General features: G+C 44.6%; 1 pseudogene; it reads left to right on the forward strand.

The window, feature by feature from the left end:
- The window catches only part of LOC111968978 (alpha-(1,6)-fucosyltransferase-like), a 121238-nt pseudogene that overhangs the window by 31270 nt on the left and 74837 nt on the right, over positions 1-15131 (forward strand).

Raw genomic sequence — 15131 nt, forward strand, 5'->3', positions numbered from 1 at the left:
CGCAAAAACCCTTGTTGATACACAGCACACACACACACACACACACACACAAACACATACAGTGCATTCGGAAAGTATTCAGACCCATTCCCTTATTATCACATTTTGTTATGTTAGAACATTGCTTTCAAATGGATTAAATGAAAATGTTCCTCATCACTCTACGCACAATACCCCATAATGACAAATCAAAAACAGGTTTTAAGACATTTTTGCAAATGTATTAAAAATAAAAAACAGATACTATATTTACATAAGTATTCAGACCCTTTGCTATGAGACTTAAAATTGAGCTCAGGTGCATCCTGTTTCCATTGATCCTCCTTGAGATGTTTCTACAACTTGATTGGAGTCCACCTGTGGTAAATTAAATTGATTGGACATGATTTGGAAAGGAACACAACTGTCTATATAAGGTTGACACAGTTGACAGTGCATGTCAGAGCAAAAACCAAGCCATGAGGTTGAAGGAATTGTACGTAGAGCCCCGAGACAGAATTGTGTCGAGGCACAGATCTGGGGAAGGGTACCAAAAAATATCTGCAGCATTGAAGGATCCCAAGAACACAGTGGACTCCATTGTTCTTAAATGGAAGAAGTTTGGAACCACCAAGACTTTTCCTAGAGCTGGCCGACCCGGCCAAACTGAGCAATTGAGGGAGAAGGGTCTTGGTCAGGGAGGTGACCAAGAACCCGATGGTTACTCTGACAAAGCTCTAGAGTTCCTCTTTGGAGATGGGAGAACCTTCCAGAAGGACAACCATCTCTGCAGCACTCCACCAATCAGGCCTTTATGGTAGAGTGGCCAGATGGAAGCCCCTCTTCAGCAAAAGGCACATGACAGCCCACTTGGAGTTTGCCGAAAGGCACCTAAAGGACTCTCAGACCATGAGAAACAAGATTCTCTGGTCTGATGAAACCAAGATTGAACTCTATGGCCTGAATGCCAAGCGTCACGTCTGGAGGAAACCTGGCACCATCCCTGTGGGGAAGCATGGTGGTAGCACCATCATGTGTGGGATGTTTTTCAGCTCCATGGACTGGGAGACTAGTCAGGATCAAGTGAATGATGAACGGAGCAAATTACGGAGAGATCCTTGATGAAAACCTGCTACAGAGCGCTCAGGACCTCAGACAGTGACAAAGGTTCAACTTCCAACAAGACAACGACCCTAAGCACACAGCCAAGACAACGCAGGTCCTGACAAGTTTCTGAATGTGTCCTTGAGTGGCCCAGCCAGAGCCCGGACTTGAACCCGATGGAACATCTGTGGAGAGACCTGAAAATAGCTGTGCAGCAACGCTCCCCATCCAACCTGACAGAGATTGAGAAGATCTGCAAATACAGGTGTGCCAAACTTGTAGCGTCATACCAAAGAAGACTCGTGGCTGTCATCGCTGCCAAAGGTGCTTCAACAAAGTACTGATTAAAAGGTCTGAATACTTCTGTAAATGTAATATCTTTTCTTTTTATACATTTGTAAAACAAAATCTAAAAAACAGTTTTTGCTTTGTAATTATGGGCTATTGATGAAAAACTATTGAATCCCTTTTAGAATAAGGCTGTAATGTAACAAAATGGGGGGAAAGTCCAGGGGTCTGAATACTTTCTGGATGCACAGTAGATACACACACCCACCATACACACACCCACACACAACCACACCCACTAACAAAAATAACCTGTTATTGACCGTGATGGGTTTCTGGTGCTGTTGTCAGGGTTTTCTAGGCCTTTTCCAGGCCTTTTTTTAATCTAATTTTATTTAAATTTCTATTTCATTTTTACAATAGTTGTAGTACTTTTCAGCTTTCACCTCTTCAGTTTGTGTTGGAAAGAGAATGGTTAATACTGACTAGAAAGAATTATCCAATCAGGATTTTCTTTGGTGGTCTCCGGGTACAAAAATCTAGCTAGCTCAGCCAGCCATTGGCTAGGCCTTCAGAAGCTGGACAGAATGTCTCTGCTATTCAACAATATTAATTAGAGCAGAATTTTGGAGTGATATTTAAACTTTTTGAATTTTTTATGACAACACTTCACTACTGAGAGCACAATACGTAATGCTGTAGCTTTCCCATGCTAACGCTGGCAACGTTAGCTAGCTTTTGTTGTAGTAGTGTGACAATGTTAGCTAGCTTGTGTTGTAGTTGTGACAATGTTAGCTAGCTTGTGTTGTAGTAGTGTGACAATGTTAGCTAGCTTGTGTTGTAAGTAGTGTGCAATGTTAGCTAGCTTGTGTTGTAGTAATGTGACAATGTTAGCTAGCTTGTGTTGTAGTAGTGTGACAATGTTAGCTAGCTTGTGTTGTAGTAGTGTGACAATGTTAGCTAGCTTCTGTTGTAGTAGGGTGATAATGGAGACGGCGGCTGCAGCAGCTGTTATCAACTTCAAGGCAGAAGTTGTTGCTAATTTGCATTTAAACTTTAGAGCACTAAAGTGTGATGAAATTAGGCATATGTCACGCATCACTACTTCACAGGAGAGGCATTTCAACTTAAATTTTTTTTTATCAAAATGTCTTTTTTGGCAGAAATGCCTTCTGGAACATGTGAACTTTCATGTGCCTTAATAAGAAACGTGTACGCCATCTGTAAATACGAATAAAATGTATAAATTACAAGCCTAGTTGGTTTAGCCATGGAAAAAGGCATGAACTTTCCCACTAGCCATCATGGCTGAGATAATGGATGGACTAGACATACAGAGAGATGAGTTCGGATTGGTCGGCCATGTAGCTCGCTTCTGTCTATAACATGAGCTGCTCAGAATGTGTAGCTAATCCCTTCTAATGCCGGCTTTTTTGAAAAATATCATAAAGAACTGAAAAAGAAAAACAGTCTCCAGATTACATCTTCAAACTAAGGGCAACCATGGCATCCGTGACAGAGGGAGAAGCGTTCATCAATGTATACGGGTAAGAGAGTCCAGCTAGCTACATTTTCAGATATTATATGTTTCATATTTGGTCAGAAAGTCGTTTTCATTGGAACTTAAAGCGTACTGTTAGCTAGCTAGTCAATGTTAGCTGGCTCGCTAGCTAGCTAACATTACGTGTATGATCTGTGTAGTAATATTATTCATCTCAGATCCATTTGCATTGCTAGTTGTAGCCTAATGTTAGCTAGCTAGCTAACATTGAACCTAGTTGGTTAACTTTGTATTTGTATTTATTATGGATCCCCATTAGCTGCTGCCATGGCAGCAAACACTCTTCCTGGGGTCCAGCAAAATTAAGACAGTTATACATTTTAAAAACATTACAATACATTCATAACAGATTTCACAATATGTTAATTGTGTGCCCTCAGGCCTCTACTTTTCTACCACATATCTATAACACAAAATATACTTGTGTATAGTGCGTATGTTATCGTGTGTTTGTATGCATGTGTCTATGCTTGTGTTGCTTCGCAGTCCTCGCTGTTCCATAAGGTGTATTTTTATCTGGTTTTTAAATATAATTTTACTGCTGGCATGAGTTACTTGATATGAAAAAGAGTTCCATGTAGTCACGGCTCTAAGTAGTACTGTGCGCCTCCCATAGTCTGTTCTGGACTTGGGGACTGCTTTAGCTACCTGTAGATGCATGCAGGGTAGTAAGTAACGTTATGAGTTGGGATTAATGTGGGGCGGATTAAGTGATGCTATGTTTTCTGTTATTTTCTTGATTCGTTTGGTTTGATACAACGTATTGGAAGACTTTTGGTCTCTCTGAAGGGCTAGGTCCTATTGTCATGGTTCGTCACTGGTATTTAGCATGGTACTAGCTAATCCTGTTGGTTAGGATGACATTGTTATGCTAGCAGATTGGCACCAGAGGGGATATCTAGCATGGTAGACAGGCAACGCTTGTTCTCTCACTCTGCCACTCTCTCTCTCTCTCTCTGTGTGTGTGTGTGTGTGTGTGTGTGTGTGTACGTGTGTGTGTGTACGTGTGTGTACGTGTGTGTGTGTGTGTACACGTGTGTGTGTGTGTGTGTGAACGTACGTTTGCATGTGTGTTTGTTTGTGTGCAAGCGTGCGCGTGCATTCGTCTCTCGATCTACCACTCTCCTGCATATTCTGGAGCTGATGAGACAATCGAGGCATCTGTTCCAGGTTTCAGGGCTACGAGACAGAGCTGCTCGCTTTCTATTTCTCATTCAAGTGTTTTAGATGTTTTTGCAGTGTTACTAATAATAGATGACTGAGATTTGCACTGGTGAACATCCTCTAGGTCTCTAGTGAAGATCAACGAGCGGTATAGTTCAGATGTACAGTATTAGAGCATATATAAAGTAAGCTCTTGCTCCCATAGGTAAACGTGACATGGGATTGGTTTATTTTTGGTGTATTATTAAAGGAGAGTATATGTTCAACATGTCCTTGTCCCCATAGTAAAAGGCCACTTGGCATCAGTGTACTATTTTCTTTTTAGTATATCATTATTGCTCCCTCTCTCTCCCATCTCTCTCTTTCTCCTCTCTCATCTCTCTCCATGTTATTCAGTCCCAAGGGCATAGCTGTCCTCAAACCACGAGTGTTGCCGTTTTTTAAATTAGGGAGCGCTACTTTATCTCGTTGAATTGGAAGTCCTATTCAAATTAGGCCATCGCTTTACAAAAAACTTCACAGAGATGGCTGGAGTTGACAGTAACATTATCTGCTTTCTTTCTGTGTGTGAACTGTGGGTGTACCTCATGTGTGTGTGTTGTGTGTGTGTGTGTGTGTGTGTGTGGTGTGTGTGTTGTGTGTGGTGTGTGTGTGTGTGTGTGTGTGTGCGTGTGTGGTGGCTGCGCTGCGTGCGTGCGTGCGTGCGTGCGTGCGTGCGTGCGTGCGTGCGTGCGTGCGTGCGTGCGTGCGTGCGTGCGTGCGTGCGTGCGTGCGTGTTTCCCCTACATTCATTGCCGCCAATGAAATGGTTGCCACCACACACACACACACACCAAAATCTCATTCGACATTGAAATAACTCAAACTTAATCGAAAAATATGTTGAAATTAGAAGGGACCGACAGTCATAGTCTCTTCACTCAGTCCAGCTTGCTAACAGTTATTGAAACGAAAGCTAGACGGTCAAAGAGCATCGAAAATGCCAAAAGCAATGGATAGAGGACTATATTTAGCTTATTTTCACGTCAAGGAAATATAATCAATTTGAAGAGCGGATGCGGCCCGCAGGGCAAAATGAGTTTGACACCCCCGGGGTAGAGCACGAGCACAGTGAAGGGAGAGAGGGGCAGCAGAGCGGCATTTTATTTTCATGCATTTTCAAGTAGAATGCCCTATTAAAAAGTCACCAGAAGTGACCTTCTCATAGTCGTTATACAACCCCCGCCCCCCCACCACCACCACCTTAACCACTGCTGAAAAAACTCCTAGGGGAAACACTGCATGTACGTGCATGCATGTGTGCAATTAGTGTTTACAATCCCTATGCTCTTTTACAGAGGTGAAGACCAGGGTCCCAGTGGCTGTTAAGACTCACCTATTATCATACTGCATGAAGACTCACAGGTCTATTATAACTGTACTGTATGCAGATTCTAGTAAAAAGGCTCCAGCTCTCATCTCTGGCCGTACTCATCCTCCTGACCTCTTGGGGGACACAGAGCTCTGCTTATCGTTCTCTTTAGTCAGAGGAAACAGAAGAAGATGGAAATATCCCTGCATTGTTGTATTTTTGAAAAGGCCCAGTGCTCTACTTTGTATTGTATTACATGCTTTATAGGGATTATTCTCAGTTGTTGTTCTCCTTAGCTCTAGCTTGGGTCAGTGTGCTTGGGTTGGGTTGGGGAACAAAGGCAACAGAGTGTGGGATTGGGAGTGAACGTGTTTTGTGGGTTTTAATTTAAGGTGAGGGTTAGGCATAAGGTTGGCAGTGTGGTTACGGTTAGGGTTAGGCTTAAAATCTGATTTTAAGAAGAGAAACTGTGGAAATAGGCAGGGTTTAGCCATAATTATGACTTTGTGGCTGTGATACAGTAACTAGTGACGACCGTGTTACTGTGAAAGACATTTGTTTTGCAGGCAGGCACTATGTCCATGTGTATGTAGGCTAAATATGTACTTGTGTTAGTGTACGGTGCGAGTGTAACTTTCAGAGAACGCCGTCAGTTGTACTGGCTGGTAATAAGTCGTTGTCTTTGTGGTTGGGTGCTCTTCTCTCTCTGGCATGACACACTTCTTCTAGCTCTTCCTCTTTCCTTTGAACGGCGCGCTTCCTGACTTGAAATGTGCGCGTCTCCTTTTAGAGAAGTGCATCTGTCTCTTTCTGTCTATCGGCAGGCAGCCACGCACTGCAGGGGATCGCTTCCCCAAACTGAAATATGGTTCCTTTGCTTCAAACCCACATCCCTCCTCCCCTTCCTCCCTCTGTCCTCCACCTCTCCCTCGGCCCTTTGGTAGGTAAAACCACCCATACAGTGGGGCAAAAAAGTATTTAGTCAGCCACCAATTGTGCAAGTTCACCCACTTAAAAAGATGAGAGAGGCCTGTAATTTTCATTATAGGTACACTTCAACTATGACAGACAAAATGAGAAAAAAAAATCCAGAAAATCACATTGTAGGATTTTTTATGAATTTATTTGCAAATTATGGTGGAAAATAAGTATTTGGTCACCTACAAACAAGCAAGATTTCTGGCTCTCACACCCCCCCCCCCCCCCCCCTGACCTGTAACTTCTTCTTTAAGAGGCTCCTCTGTCCTCCACTCCGTTACCTGTATTATGGCACCTTATTGAACTTTGTTATCCAGTTTATATAAAGACACACCTGTCCACAACCAAACAAGTCACACTCCAAAACCTCCACTATGGCCAAACCCCAAAAGAGCTGTCAAAGGACACACAGAAAACAAAAATGTAAACCTTGCACCAGGCTCGGAAGACTGAATCTGCAATAGGTTAAGCAGCTTGGTTAGAAGGAAAAATCAATGTGGAAGCAATTATTAGGAAATGGAAGACATACAAGAAGACCACTGATAATCTCCCTCGACTGGGGTCCACGCAAGATCTCACCCCGTGGGGTCAAAATGATCAACAAAGAACGCGTGACCAAAAATCCCAGAACCACACGGGCGACCTAGCAGTGAATGAGCTGTGCAGAGCAGCTGGGACCAAAAGTAACAAAGCCTTAAACCCATCAGTAACACACTACGGCCGCCAGGGACTCAAATTCCTGCAGCCAGGACGTTTGTCCCCCTGCTTAAAGCCAGACATGTGCCAGGCCCATCTGAAGTTTGCTAGAGAGCATTTGAGATGATCCAGAGAAGATTGGAGAATGTTCATGTATGGTCAGTGGAAAAACCAAAATATAACTTATTTTGGTAAAAAACTCAACTCGTCGCTGGCTATGGAGGACCAAGAATGGCTGAGTTGCCATTCCAAAGAACACCACTACCCACTGGTGAAGCATGGGGGTGGAAACATCACTGGTTTTGGGCTGTTTTTCTTGCAAAGCGGACCATGACAACTGATCCGTGTAAAAGGACAGAATGAATGGGAGCCATGTATGGTGAGAATTTTGCAGTGAAAACGTGGCTGGGTCTTTCCAGCATGGAACAATGATCCCCAAACACACTGGCCCGGGCAACGAAGGAGTGGCTTCCGTAAGAAGCATTTCCAACGGTCCTGGAGTGGCCTAGCCAGTCTCCAGATCTCAACCCCATAGAAAATCTTTGGAGGGAGTTGAAAGTCCTTGTTGCCCAGCAACAGCCCCAAAACATCACTGCTCTAGAGGAGATCTGGCATGAGGAATGGGCCAAAATACCAGCAACAGTGTGTGAAAACTTGTTGACAGACTTACGAGAAAACGTTCATTGCCCAAACATAAGGTATATAACCAAAGTAATTGAATAAACTTGTTGTTATTGACCATAATACTTATTTCACCATTAATTGCCAAAATAAATTCATTAAAGATCCTACAAATGTGATTTTTCTGATTTTTTTTCTCATTTTGTCTGTCATAGTTGAAGTGTACCTATGATGAAAATTACAGGCCTCTCTCATCTTTTTAAGTGGGAGAACTTGCACAATTGGTGGCTGACTAAATACTTTTTTGCCCCACTGTATATCCCCTCGGCTGAATAAAAAGGGTGAGAGGGTGTCAGTCTTTTCCCCTCCAGCCTCAGAGGAACAGAACGTAGAGAGGAGGCAGAGAAGAGGTGGGAGGAGAGCAGAGGTGAGGTTGGGGAGAGAGGGAGAGGTGAGGTGGGATGAGAGAGAGGTGGTGCAGTGACACACACACAGCCCTGCCTGCCAACGTTTCCCTCCCTGCTGCTTTTGACCCCTCCCAGAGGATCATCCATCCAGAAACATCCATCTGTGCCTTTCTCCCCAAAGGGAAAAGAGGTGTGTGTGTGTGTGTGTGCGTGCGTGCGTGCGTGCGTGCGTGCGTGCGTGCGTGCGTGCGTGCGTGCGTGCGTGCGTGCGTGCAGCATAACCAGCTCAGTTCTGAGCTGAGGGATACACTGCAGCGCTATATAGAAGACTTGGCACCGTGGCCCATACATTATACATGTACTGTAAGCCTATATGGATGGAGACACACACACTGTTATATAAGGTACTAATCTCCAGCTGCAGCTCATGTCACAGAGGCCATTCCAGCTGTGTTTCTGGAGCTGGGTCACCTGACCCTGTCCTCACCATTTCCTATCACTGAAAACCAATGAGAGTCAAGGTAATACACTCAGGAGCCTCCGCCTAGAGTTACAGAGGATTTGGTAACCGCTGTGCAGGACAGTGTCTCCTAATAAATACTCTGCTTTCAGTATGACTTGACTTTCTACACTGACGTTCTACATTCGGTGACTTTCTCAACTATTAAAGTAGTACGACACTACTTGACGACTTCAGTATGGGGGTATACTTTAGCTGGGCTCGCCTAGACGGACAAAACGTTGTTGCCTGGCGAATACCACGACAAAGGAAGTAATCCAACATGCCTGACACACGGCGGTAGCTTGATAAGTGTAAGCCCTCTGTTCACTGCAACACAACACAATCAATCCGTGCACAACTAGGACATTTGATGTATGCGGTACAGTAACGGATCAGTACAGATTGTGTCGTATCATAAAGTAAACAAACTCAAGCTCAGGAGCTGTGATTGTAGGAGAATGAATGAATAGCCCCCAGCTGTAAGAGCATGGTATCTTTCTCTCTCACACATGCACACACACACACACACACACACACACACACACACACACACACACACACACACACACACACATCTTGCTTATTTGATCTGGATTAAAGATCGAATAAAATGTTCTGCTGTGGCTCCAGGAAGACTACTGAGGGGTAGACCTGGCTGCATGTCTGCGAGCATCGGCCTGTCTAGAAACGCATGGATGTAGAGAGGCTGGGCGAAAAGACGAAGGATGCCCCTAGTGGAGAAGTCTATCTATGCCGCTATACGTCTAGGACTGATTTCTCAGACTATTGAGATGATTTGTAGTCCCTGGAGTAGGCTTAATCCGGTTATGAGAATCCTAGTAAATAATCAGCCCTTTTAGAGGGATAGAGATGTAACTAGCGTGTGACCTCGTTAGTACCTTCCTCTAGTCTAGAGGTAGTGATGAAGAGCGTACAGAATATACAGGTAAGTGATGCGTTGATGGTTGCATCTCTCAGGGACGTCCACAGGTAGATTGCGTATCTATCTGTTTTCTATCCTGAGGGCTGATTGGTTGGCCTGTTACATGTGATGGTCTCAGAAGCCAGGATAATTAGGATTGATTTCGGAGAAAGCTCCATTTGTCCTGCTGCCCCTCCAGCTAAAGTTCTCTGTTGAAATATTGAAACCAGTGCTGCCGAGCCGGCTGCTGCCGAGGTGTGTTTGTTTGTTTGTTTGTTTGTTTGTTCCATCTGAGGCTGTTTTAATAAAACAAAGACGAATCTCTGGTCGCTCTCCTTCTTCTGATATGTTGTGTGTGTGCGTGTGTGTGTGTGCGCGCGGCTCGACTGCCTTACCCAATTCCCTTGGACCTCAACGATCCTACATTATAGATTCCTTTGTTTTTCTAGGTAAGGCCGGAGAATTATATGGCAGCGCCCGCTGCTCTGGGGGAGATTGGAGTTGTGGTAACTGATGATTTCGTTTTGGAACCTTGCATGTTTTTCAGGGGGAAAAGCCATGTTGAAAGGAAAATGTGTATTATCGATCGGCAAAGTAATTTAGAGTGGTGTGGTTCGGTAAGATAGAAACCTGTTAAATGTAAACGTGGAACCGTTTTCCTATTAATGGATGCTGAAATGAATCTCTGCGGCTAGATCCAGCTAAGGTCATTTCAGAGCAGGCTGCTGCGGCATTCCTTGAGCTTTGTGTGTGTGTGTGGTGTGTGTGTGTTGTATGTGTGTTCTGCTGTCTTGCATGCGATTGTGTGGGGGTGCATGCGTGTGTGTGTGTGTGGGTGGGTGGGTGTGTGTGCGTGCATCATTCATTAGACACAGAGTCTTGCTTAATGGGCTCCAATTACATCTGATGCTTCCATCCATCCTGGCCCTGGCCCTGTCGCCACGGCAGCAGGAGAGTGTGGGTGTCACTGCTCTAAGCCGTCACCATGGATTATGGGATGGATGTGCAGCCAGGGAGCGTCTGGAGCTGAATACACAAACGCACACACAGACAGACACACACACACACACACACACACACACACACACACACACACACACACACACACACACACACACACACACACACACTGCTGCTGCCACTGCAGTTCCTGCCTGGCACCTAGTTCAGCCTCCTTCAACACTTCCCTCAGTGGAGTTGACACTGATGTCCCATAGCTGTACAAACAACACACACACACACACTCCTGGCCTGATAAATACCCTTGAAGGAAATGACAAATGACCAACGTCTAAAGCATCGTTCTTCCTGACTAAAATAATGGCGGATATTTACTTCAGCTGTGTGATATTGTTTTCTCTCTCTTTTCCAACAGGAGAAGTTGTCCTCTGAAGTCCGTTGTGAGCGGTCTGTGAGGCTTGCATTAAGGTAAACTGAAGGAGACGGAGGGGTACGGGGGTGGGTAGACTAAGACGGATGTTTGGTAATAAGTTAAATAAGTTATAATAATCATTTGGCTACGCAGCCAACTTTATGGGTGTGTATTCACTTCTTGTGTGTGTCGTGTGTTTATGAGCACTGGGCGTACAGCATGGGAGTTCTTATTGGGTTCCAGAATGCAGCTGCACAGAAGTTTATAGAAACTTTTTACTGGCTGTGTGACATCTGTTGTGTACTGAGCAGGCTTGGATGTACGGAGCTAAGATAAACTGGGGGGGTGGCTTGAACGTGCCTTTGGGAAAAGGGAAAGGGAAAGAGGGATGCCTCGTCAGTTGTACAACTGAGTGCATTCAACGGAGATGCGTCTTCCGCATTTAACCCAACCCCTCTGAATCAGAGAGGTGCGGCATTCACCTGGAACAGTGGGTCAACTGCCTCGCTCAGGGGGCGGAGCGACAGAGTTTTACCTTGCTGTCACTGCTGTCGTGTTGTCCCGTCCTGACCGGTGCTCGTCTAGGTTGGGTCGTCCGCTCGCTAATGAGCAGCATTGCTGTGACCACGAGGAGACAGACCGGGAGCCTCAGCCTTGCAGCAGCACCCCCAGCCAGAGAGCCAGCCAGAAACAGAAACAGACCACTGACTGCATCAAGTCAAGCAGAAAGAGAGGAAAGAGAAACAGGCAGCAGCCCAAGTGCAGTTCGTCTCCTCCTAAATGTGTCGTCTTTTACTGTGCCAACTGGAGCGTGGCAGCAGCAACTCAAGAGACACACACCCCAACCCCGTCCCCAAACACACACCATTATAACATCATGTGTTGTGATGCCGTTCCCATCCCCAAGCCTGTCCCCTCAAGTCACCAGGGTTGGGGGTGGTGATTCAGCCCCATGAAATTAGGGAGGTTGCGGGGTAGACATTATTCAGACATAACCACGACACAACCTTTCCATCTCTCCACAAATAACAGGTGGAAGCCTTCCACACATTCCGCCTTTTGAATGACAAAGCTTTATACAATCAGCCACAAAAAAACGTATTATATTCAGATTGCCGCAGCACTGTAATTGGTAATGCTTTCATCGATGATGGGGAATGGTGTGCACGTCAGAGAGGCTGGTGGGAGGAGCTATAGGAGGACGGCCCATTGTTTGACTCCGTTCCAGCCATTACATGTGGTTTCCATATGTTTGATACCTTCCATATATTCATTACAGCCATTACAATGACCCGTCCTCCTATAGTACTCCCACCAGCCTCCTTGGTACACGTTTGAGTTCCCACCTCTGGACAATAAAGTGGCAGAGAGAGTGTGTGTATTTCTCACTCTCTTTGTTTGTGTCAATGCTTGTATGAATGCTTGTGTCTTTGTAATGAATTTAGAGAGCAGGTGTCACGTTCCTGACCTGTTTTCTGTTCGTTTTGTATGTGTTAGCTGGTCAAGACGTGAGTTTGGGTGGCAGTCTATGTTTTCTGTTTCTATGTTGGTTTGGGTACCTAATATTGTTCTCAATTAGAGGCAGGTGGTTTCATCTCCTCTGATTGAGAATCATAATTAAGGTAGGTGGGGTCACATGTTTGTTTGTGGTGTGGTTGTCTTCCGTGTCTCGGTTATGCACCACACGGGACTGTTTCGGTTTGTTCGTTCGTTATTGTAGTCTGTCCTGTTCGTGCGTTCTTCATGTTATATAAAGTTTTATGTTTTAGTCAGTCTACGTCGTTTTGTTGTTTTGTAATTTTCCAAGTGTTTTTCGTGTTCGTCTTCGTCTTTAAATAAATTCATGATGTATTCACAACCCGCTGCATTTTGGTCCTCCGATCCTTCTCTCCTCTCCTCGTCGGAGGAGGAGGAAGATCTAGACACCCGTTACAGCAGGTCGTTATTTGGAAACCCACAAACACATCATCAGGATTCAAATGATTTGTCTGTCGTCAAATGAGGATGTCTTTCTGTATGAACATCAATTACCAGGGATATAGCGTGTGTGTGTGTGTGTGTGTGTGTGTGTGTGTGTGTGTGTGTGTGTGTGTGTGTGTGTGTGGTGTGTGTGTGTTGTGTGTGAGGTATTAGTGCTGAGAGTAGCAAGTAAAGGGGTGGTTTGTGTGAGTGCTTGTTGAGACGCGTTGTGCCTTTTTCTGTTGAACTCTGTACCCAGACAAACTGGCAGTTCTCCTCACCAGTACTTGCTCTCTTGTTGTAATACTTCTTCAACTTTTAATAAATAAAGAGATTTTATAAAAGCAACAGTAAGCATGTTGTCCCCCACAAAATATGCAGTGCCCCCCCCCCCCCCACATACACACACTTCCTTGGGCCAAACAGTGTAATCTTGTAAATGACGGATCTCTATGGAAAGACACATCATTCACCCAAGTTTCATAATAATAATAATAATAAATTGGTCCAGTGCTGTCTGAGATATTGCGTGTGACGAACGTACTAACAGACGGAGCGAGATCCACAGTCCGTCCCCGATTGATTTCATCGTGGGCGACAATGATAACATATGACGGCATTGTTTGGACTGAATTGTACTATTCAGGAAGTGTTTGAATTGTTTAATACCAGACTGGTTATTTTAGTAGACGTGTCTCCTGTGATCGCCAGCAAGCCAAGGATCCCTTAGGTCAGTAACTCATTACTTTAACTACATGTCCAAACAGATTATCATGAGGTAAACAGTTTGCCCTGGTTGAAATAAGATTGATCAGCCTTTTCAGACTGGAACAATTTTCCAACTGCAAATGTCCATGATCTTCAACTGATACAAAATGTCCACAGACTTGTACTGGAATTTCAGCCTGCCTGCCTGTCAGGTTTGATCTGAAGCACAATTTAGAACTGAAGAGTATTTTTGACCAGGACTAGGACTTCTTGATTCTCTCTCTCTCTCTCTCTCTCTCTCTCCTCTCTCTCTCTCTCTCTCCTCTCTTCTCTCTCTCTCTCTCTCTCTAATTCCTAGTATTTATTTCTGTATCTTAATCCTCTTAATGTATCTTTTTAGAAATGTGTACGTAAGCAAAGCATGGAGAAAAATAGATATAAAAAAGGAAGAAGCTAGGACTAAGCGTGGTGGTGTGGACAGGGTTGCTAGGCAACGTCTCTGCTGTGTACGAAGCGGCTCAGATGAAAAAGTATTTAGTGACTCAGCATGAAAACACGACCGCACGTACGCACACACCACACACACACATACTGACAAATGCAGATGTGACGGACCTGCAAGATAAGCAGGCTATAGAATGTTAGACCACATGCTAGGAGACAGTCATGCTGTCATGCTTAACATATTCTCCCTACGACTCTAACCATGGCCTCGTCCTCTAACTGACAATCGAAGCCACGTCCACAGCACCAGAACTGCGTTGAGTAAACATTTCTGGAGGTGCATGGATGGTCAGCCAAATGTTCTCTTGCGGTCAGCTGTAAATATTAATACTTGTCATAATAAACTGACAAACCCTTGCTGCTCTGTAGTCAGAAGTATGCATTTTATCATCTCTCTCTCTCACTTTCTCTGATGACCCCCATCTCAGCCTTACATCGGATAGAGCAAATCCTAGCTTTACCCAAACTCATCCCGAGGCCCCTGTTAAAGAGAGGCATGCACAGCTTAGACAGCCTATGGTATGCTATTCCTCAATACCATACTATCTTCTCTAGCATGTGTCTTCGAGTCTGGCTATATAGACGGGTTGCCTGACAACGTCACGAAAATGATGCGCGCACATCGCAGGCTTCGAAGGCTGTGTGTTGTGATTCTGAAAGGCCAGCTAGCTAGCGACAATGACAAGAAGCCGCCACGTGGGGAATCGTCGGTAGCGTTGTTTCCACGTCATTTTAATGCAATGACGTTGAGCCAATGTGGAATAGACGTCGGGATTGACGTCTGTGCCCAGTGGATTGTTTCAGCTAGTTGTTGTTGATACCATGTCTTGTTTTGACTTGTACCATCTATGATAATATAGCAGCGATTTGCCAGCTAGCGAATTAACAACTGTAACGATGTATTCGAGAAACAACAAGTGCTTATTGTGCACATTTATGTATGTTTTCAAGGACATTTTGGAGACAAAATATTGTTTACATGTTGTCAATAATCCTTTTATTCCATAGCCAACCC

Source organism: Salvelinus sp. IW2-2015, linkage group LG9, assembly GCF_002910315.2.
Source record: "Salvelinus sp. IW2-2015 linkage group LG9, ASM291031v2, whole genome shotgun sequence".
NCBI lineage: Eukaryota > Metazoa > Chordata > Actinopteri > Salmoniformes > Salmonidae > Salvelinus > Salvelinus sp. IW2-2015.